General features: G+C 36.4%; 1 protein-coding gene across 1 annotated transcript in view; it reads right to left on the reverse strand.

The window, feature by feature from the left end:
- CACNA2D3 (calcium voltage-gated channel auxiliary subunit alpha2delta 3) overlaps window positions 1-7893 on the reverse strand; it is a 474057-nt gene that overhangs the window by 106478 nt on the left and 359686 nt on the right. The gene's annotated exons all lie outside the window — the stretch shown is intronic.

Genomic DNA, 7893 nt, shown 5'->3' on the forward strand with positions numbered 1-7893 from the left:
GTGACAAATTGATTTGACACTGAGGTGTTTGTAACATAGGAAATTCTGCCCTCTGCTGAACATTCAAAATCATATTGCCTACTAGTGGAAGAATAAAAACCTTGCTCAGTGGAAGAAGAAAAAAGTATTTAGGAAGGTCTGTGAATGAAGAACCCTAACTGGTTAAGAAAAATCATGCAAATATATTTGAAAAAAAAAAAAACCTAAAAAACTGGGAGAGGATCAGCATAATGTGAAATCTGGTCTTTTATCTTTTATGATGCATATAAGTGGGAGGGAAAACCACAAGTCTTTCTATGAAGAATGATAGGAGACATTGGGATACTGTGAAAAATCCCCAAATTGCTTTTGTGACTCCCAACAACAGCATCATAGAAGGATAGAAAATGTACCTGCGAGGCAGTATATATAGTTGATTCTCCTCCCTCAGGGCAGGACCAACCATACCATAAACCAAACCTGTCAGTGCTTGAGACAGCCAATTCATCACTGGGGCCAGTGGTGCAGGAACTTTCAATCACATTCTGCAGATTACAGAGAGACTAGAGAGGCCAAAGAAAAACCTTGCTCTCTGAGCTTTAAGAAGGTTGTTCCCATCCTGACTTTTTCCTCTCTAAATTAAAAGATTCTCATGTGAATCACACAGTTGCTCTTGTAGACCACAGTATTTAAAAATAGGCATGAGAAAATCTTCCTGAAGAACAGCAAACTTATAAAATTATTGAATACTGGATCATAATCACAAAGAGATTTTGAGATTATTGGTAGCACTGTAAAGTTTCTTCTAGCACAGGCTTCGCTGAGCCTCCTTAATTCTAGCTCATAACTTGGATACTCCAATTATTTCTGCAGATGATTCCTTTGGGAAACTATGTGGGATAAAATCCTGAATCAGTTCTCATTCTTCTTTTGAATAACAAAAAATTCTAGCAACTCTGTTGGTGTAAGTCTTAGATTGAGTTCTGAGAATTCATGCAGATGCAACTGAAGAGTACTTCCACGTGCTTTTCTTGCCCCTTTGCTAGAAGCCACCATTCTTGTAACAACAAGGTTATCTACTTCTGAGCTAATGCTATTCAACAGATAGGTAGAGAGATATAAAGAATTTCTGCTTTCAGCACATGCTTATACACTAGACTGTGAATTCAAGCAGCTCAGTGCTACAATTAATTCTTGCTACGCAACAGCTCTGACAGCCAAAGAGATAACTATACCCAAATACTGAAGTACAAAATTTGCAGCCAACATAGTTAAATCTCACAAAAATAATATATGAGAGGATAACATCCAGATCATTAGCAGGGCTTGATTTTTGTAGCTGTGTTTTGCAATCTTTTCATTGTGGCTGCAGCTATATCAATATTATCTTTAATCTTTACAAGGAGTAACTATGTCTACTCTCTGTGGCTGCACCAATTAACCAAGCAAATCTTTGATCTGATTTAGTCATTCTAGTGTATAAATGGTTACAGTCAAGCTCTGAAATACTGAGATCTGAAAAGTGTTACATAGAAGTTAGCTGGGATCATTTGAGCAGAGCAAACAGCTCCTGTACTGGTTCCAATGTTTAATTACATCCTTACTCACAGATGTTGAAGAGCTTCTGGGCTATACTGCATTCTCAGACATATGTGCAAACCCTTACTTGTGACAATAGGAGTTGATCTTGTGTGTCTGACAGCAGACATAGGCTTCAAACACAAGGCGAACCATTTGCATCATATTGATTACAGGGGTTGTATTTTTTTTAATCGTATAGGTTCCACACCTTGCACTCAAAAAGCAAAAACAAAATCCAAAAGCAACCAAATGAAGAGCTGGATAAAACATTCAGAGTTCTGCAGCGAAGCCAGAACCGGAAGCCTTAAAATCTTAAAATCACGTCTTAAAAATTCAAATAAGCAGGAACAAAGCCAAAATCCCAATGCTCAAGCAATGGTTAGGCTCTATAAGCACTTGGAGGAACTGGAAGCGCAGTTCTTAAACACATTTAGGACAGGAACTAATAAAATATTGAGATGCCTAATCCCTCATTCAACTCTTACACTTTAGGGGCTACTGTTTAATTACACAGGAATTCAGTAAGTGAAGAGTAGGTTTATGCTATAGTTCAGAAAAGGATGGCAGAGAAAACAAAAAAACAACTTATAGCAAGGAAAGGATACCAAAAAAATAGCAATTATTTTTATATATGGGTAACTTTGCTTATAAATCTCATCTCCGTGAAGATGTTACCTTATTCCCAGCAGTATATTTACATATCTTTATGCATACGTAACTAGGGTATAAAACATAAATTCAAGTAGATCAAATATAAAATACTTCATAGCACTACTGTTCAATTGGCCATTCTTCTCTGGCTTCTTTCTAGTTTTATTGTTAAACTGATTTCTTAGAAAAAGTTATTCATGGATGTAGAAGCAATTCACCAGCTTTTACAAATGGCGTTCATCTATATTTTTTTCTCTGGTAGCAAATCTAATCTAACTTTTTATCTCTGAGACTCCTGGGTGAAGTATAAAATACTGATTGAAGGCTGAAGCCAAACCCATCTGCAAGATTACTATAAAGCATTGGAACAAATTATTAAGGGACCCACTGGGAAAGATAGAAACTGGGAGCTCTACCAAATTACTCTTATTTAAGTGCATGAGGAAAAGAGCTAGATTTAAACTGTGTGCTGTTAATCTACTTTGGCCAGTATAAAATGTGTGGTGATATTATATAGTAGTTAACACCTGGGGGGGGGAAGATACTGGAAATTTCTAAGTACCTGGACTGCAAAATCTTTTAGTCTGCTCAAATCTACATGATGGCTCCAACATACTTTTATTTGTGGAAAGAACACAGGAAATTATTTTGTTTGGTAATCAAAATGAGCTTTATCTTATTCAGTATCTTTTATTTGAGGCTTGGCCAAACTCTTATAGCACTGGATGATTCAAACAACATGTGATGTGTACTGTTTAAAGACTGAATCACATTTTTTCACCACCCTGTATACAACCATTTACATGTGCCATTATTAAACTCTTTGCTTTGATATTTTATTTATTTAATTTTTTCTTAACACGAGCACTCCCAAACCATCTGCATTGAATATGACCTGCCACGTGTTTGTAAAGTCAGAGCGTAGCAATCTGATCATGGAGGGAGCAAGCTACATCTTAACAGCTGCAAGCCTTGGCTCTAAGGTGATCGGAATTTCTCAGACATACTCCATCTGGATAATGGGGAGGTACGAAAACGTAAGTTGCTGTGATAGCAGCCTAGAAAGCATCAATAAATAGATTTTTGCTAACTTGCCTAGCCACACCTGTGGAATCAGCTGTGAGAAAATATTATAGCAAAAAAATATCTACTAAACAACAGCCAAAAGCTAGAGAGGTAAAACAATGTCAAGGGAAAGCTCTTCCTTGCCAAACTACTATCCTACGTACAAAAGCAAGGAATTAGGAATTAAAAAAAAACTCCTCCAATTTTAAAACGTAGCATCAATCACTTAACTTTCATCTTTTTGGATTAGTACTTCAAAATTAGGATACTGTATTAATCTAAACAGAATTTGAGAATGATCCCAATTATTTTGTTTAGAGGAGACAAACTTGAACATATGCAAATACATTTTCCTGAGCTTCAATTCTACACAATTAAATACACAATACAATTGCAAGTATAACTGTAACTTACATGAAACCATCATGTAAAGGTATTCTTGTCAACAATGTTTGATAGGAAAGGTTGAATGATGAAGTATCAGAGGAAAAGCTTAATTAACTAAAATTACACACTTTTCCATATAGTTTTAAATAAACAGACACAGGCTGAATACACTGGCATTATTGCAATTCCCTGGTCTAGCCAGGCTTCCTCCCTTCTCAGAGATTCTGGACACTTACGTTACCACTTATTTGTTGTCTAGTGCAGCTCTGAGCAATGTAATGCAGAGACTGCCACTGTTTGAATGGAAACTGCATTGAACCTGGTCAATGCAACGGCTGATACTGAGACCCTTACCAGCCAGCCATCCATAAACTGCTGCTGGCTCATGTGGAAGTAACAGTGCAAGGGGAAAGCTCAGTTTAGAATCGTAGAATCATAGAATCGTTTAGGTTGGAAAAGACATTTAAGATCATCAAGTCCAACCATTAACCGTTTACACCAACGTTAGAAGCAGAAACATATGTTTCTGTCACCAGTCCTTCAAATGTGTCTTCTTTACTCCTTGCGCAGAATAAGGCAGGAGTATATTGCTGCTTCCTCTTCTGGCGGCCAAGGCGGGTATGGCCCTGCGTAAAGCACTTCTCCGGAAAAAGCCATCCACTCTGCCATGCAAATGTGCAGAGAGGAAGGGGAGGGGGGCACTTCCTATCCCACCCTTCAGCAAGGATTGCAATATTTCCAAATTGCAAACTCCTTGAAAAATAGATTAAGTCCTTCAACATTACTCCATTAAAATAAAATAACACTTCTCTCAGACTTTAAATACTATGGGTCAAAGACAAGATAATGGGAAACACAGTGGAAGGTCATGAGAAGACAGTGGAAGAGATCACTTCAGTAGCCTGACTCATACACAAAAACCCTTCCCTACTTCACCTGCTTATATACCACCACCCGCTGGGACTGAGCTTTCATCCACCACGTGCTACATAGCTCCAAAACGTTCTGCCTGTGGATACATGTGAAGCAGCATCCTATCTCAGTCTAAATCACTACTGCTTGGCTTCTAAGCTCTCTATTTTATTTGGATTTTTTTTTTCCCTGCTCGCATGATCCTGATTTGTCTTTTGTGATACTTTTATTTCATGATTTGCATCTAGTTTACACTCTCAAATGACCTTTTGTTGATCTGCACTTCATCTTGAATTTGTGGAATACTCATAGGTTTCCAGTCAAAATCAAAGTTGCTTTCTATACAACACTCCTTATTTTAATATTTAAAAAGGTTACAATCTTGATTTTCTTAGAAAAATAGGAAGAACAACTTCCCTTTCCAAAGAGAGACTTTCAGGAGAAGCCTATTATTTAAGATGTTAATCCAGAAGTTCCTAGGTTATGGTTGGCAGTAAAAAACAGTCATTTTCACTGCCGTCTGGCATGAAAAATCAGTCCAAAAACTGCCACACTATAAAATTTGCAGAAATACTGTCGAGAAAAGCTGATAACAGGAGCCGTGTCATTTGCTAGGGAAAAGAGAATACTGCAATTCTAAGTTTCCAGGAAGAGAAAAACTAGAAACAATTAGATGTACCGGGTACACAGAATAACCCTCTAGCAAAGTAATAGAAGAAAGTAATTCTCATACCACATGTATTTAAATTACTCTGCCTACTTACACTCATAACATCTGTTTGCACTACAAATAGTGCAGTAATGTTTAAATTGATGAAACAAAATAGGAAATATAAAGGGTGAGGTAAAAGCAAATACAAACCCCAGCTTTAAGTCACACACCTACAGACGGGACAGAGTACATTGGCTGAGCTCACTTCTTCAGGTGGATTGCAGCTGATCAGCAATGAGACATGTATGTGATTTACTCCACCAAAAAAAACAACCCCTCTATTTAGGATTTTATTTGCATTCTCAGGACCTTATCATTTGGGATTATGTAAAACTGGCAGCTGCTTATAATTATTTGGGGTTTGAGTAGAAATAATTAAAAACATCTGCCTTTATCTTAATACTACCAGACTTAAACCCATGAGCTCAGTTATACCTAACTTCAAAGCTGAAAGCAAAGAATAAAAGAAAGCTTCACATATTGCTAACAAATTTTCAGTGATTCATTTATATGTACAACCAGTTATTCAACAGCCTTCAAACCTTTAATTATCTTTTAAATATATGTAATTTTGCACTTCTAATTAGATAGCAATTTAATGCTCTCACAGGGATTCAGATGGGCTGTCTTTTTTGAAATGTAAACTCCAATAGGAATAATCATTGGCATTCAAGTGATTGAATTCTTCAGTTATTTAAATGAACGTGAGGCATTTACACTGTTCAAATCATTTAAATATTCTGCTGTCAGCTACAGCTGTAGAGTTTTATGGAGTCGCTGAATAAAGCAAGGGTAAGTGTAGGTTATCTTACTTTCCAGGCGGGACTCCCCAGAGAGAAATGAGATTTGCTGCTTATGAAAGGCTAACACTGCTTAAGTGGGGCATTAATGTGTCCCCTGAGACTTGGATTTCTCTGTTTTTATGTATTAGGAGAAACAAATTTTCCCAGAATTTACAGCTACAAAAGACTTAATACTGATCTAGCAATCTTTAAATACTCCAGGTCCTTTAGCTTAACACAATATATTGTGACAGTCAACATTCTAAGTTTAAGATGGTAACTTAGTCGGGCAGCTAAACCACCCATGTATTTCAGTGAGGGTATTGTGATACATACATGGCTTTGATTTCTATGTGTTACTTTCCCCATTAAGACTGACCAACTTAAATAAAGATGTGCATAATTTTAAAGAAAGCAATGTATCAATTGAATTGGTTTACAGTGATAAAACGAGCATTCACATATAGCTGTTCAAAAAATCACCATTACTAGCCTGCCAGAGCTTATACTGGGAGGAAGAATATATGCCTCAATCTTCTCAGTGAGACAGAGGATTTTGATTTAAACTTAGAAATATTACAAAATCCATATTCATCATGGACATTATTAAATTAAATCATAAATCATAACACATTCTTAACCTTACTTTTATCAAAGAAATGGTAGAATCTGAACAAAAGATGCAATTTGATTCCATAACATGCAATTGTCTGTAAATCCATATTTTCTTTAGTTAAGGAACTTGAGCTCCTTGTTCGGGAACTTGGAGTATTCTCCCCTAAACGAACCTAATAATTACTGAAAACAAAATCCCTCTTCAGTCCCTGAACAAAAATACAAATTCCATTGCCAACTATGAATCAAAAAAAGACTTCACAGAATCTACGAGCAATCCCGCTATAATTCATTGGAAACCACACAAACATCAGGACCGAGAGGCAAGAATACAAACCCCTAACACCAGATAAGATTCACAAAGGTGTCAGTCTGTGACTGCGGCAGACTCTGATCTCTCAGTGGCATTCCTTACTTCTCCTGTAATCCCACTGCACTGTCCTAAGAAAGCACTTTTCCTCTGGCACCAACATTTAAGAGACTACACAATGACAGTTACAGTAATGAGCAATCAGCCACAATTAATATGGTGGTTGGTTTTAAGTGTATGTAAAAAGCATACATATCACTTATTTATTACTCTTCCTTTACATTCAGTAAGCTTATTTCTTTGGCAAACTGTAATATCATCATGACATATTTTGCATTTTAAATTTTAATGGAGTCACACCTCATGTGCTGCAAGTGCTAACTGGATACTGAAAAGCAAGCAATTAAATCTGGCATAACTGTTGCTGAGAAAACCTTTGTCCTCATGTACACATTTAAAGCATGTATAAGGAGCCTCAGAAACCAAGCTCCTGCCTTGAAAAAAATCTCAAAATTCACTTTTGAACTCCCAACCAATTCATTTTTTTCTAAACAGTAAGTCATGCTTTAAACTAAATATAAAATTCAAAATTACATTGTGTAATTTAAAATATTCTCTTGTGGAAGATAAAATGCTACCCTGTAAAAAAAATAGACTTTTACTCAAAATGCAGCGTACAGGAGCATTCTGATTACTTAAAGAAAAAAAAAAAAAAGAAATACCATTACCATCAGCTATAGTTTCTTGAGTTACCACGGGAGTATTTATAGGAAATGCACCCCAAGAAAGGGTATAACGTGTAAAAACATTTAACGCGTACCCATCCACGACGCAATTAAAAAAAAAAAAAAAAAAAAAAAAAAAAGCTTTGAAACCCGGCAGAAAAGGGCCAAAAGACA

This window comes from Egretta garzetta, unplaced genomic scaffold, assembly GCF_000687185.1.
Source record: "Egretta garzetta isolate BGI_Z169 unplaced genomic scaffold, ASM68718v1 scaffold215, whole genome shotgun sequence".
NCBI classification, from domain to species: domain Eukaryota; kingdom Metazoa; phylum Chordata; class Aves; order Pelecaniformes; family Ardeidae; genus Egretta; species Egretta garzetta.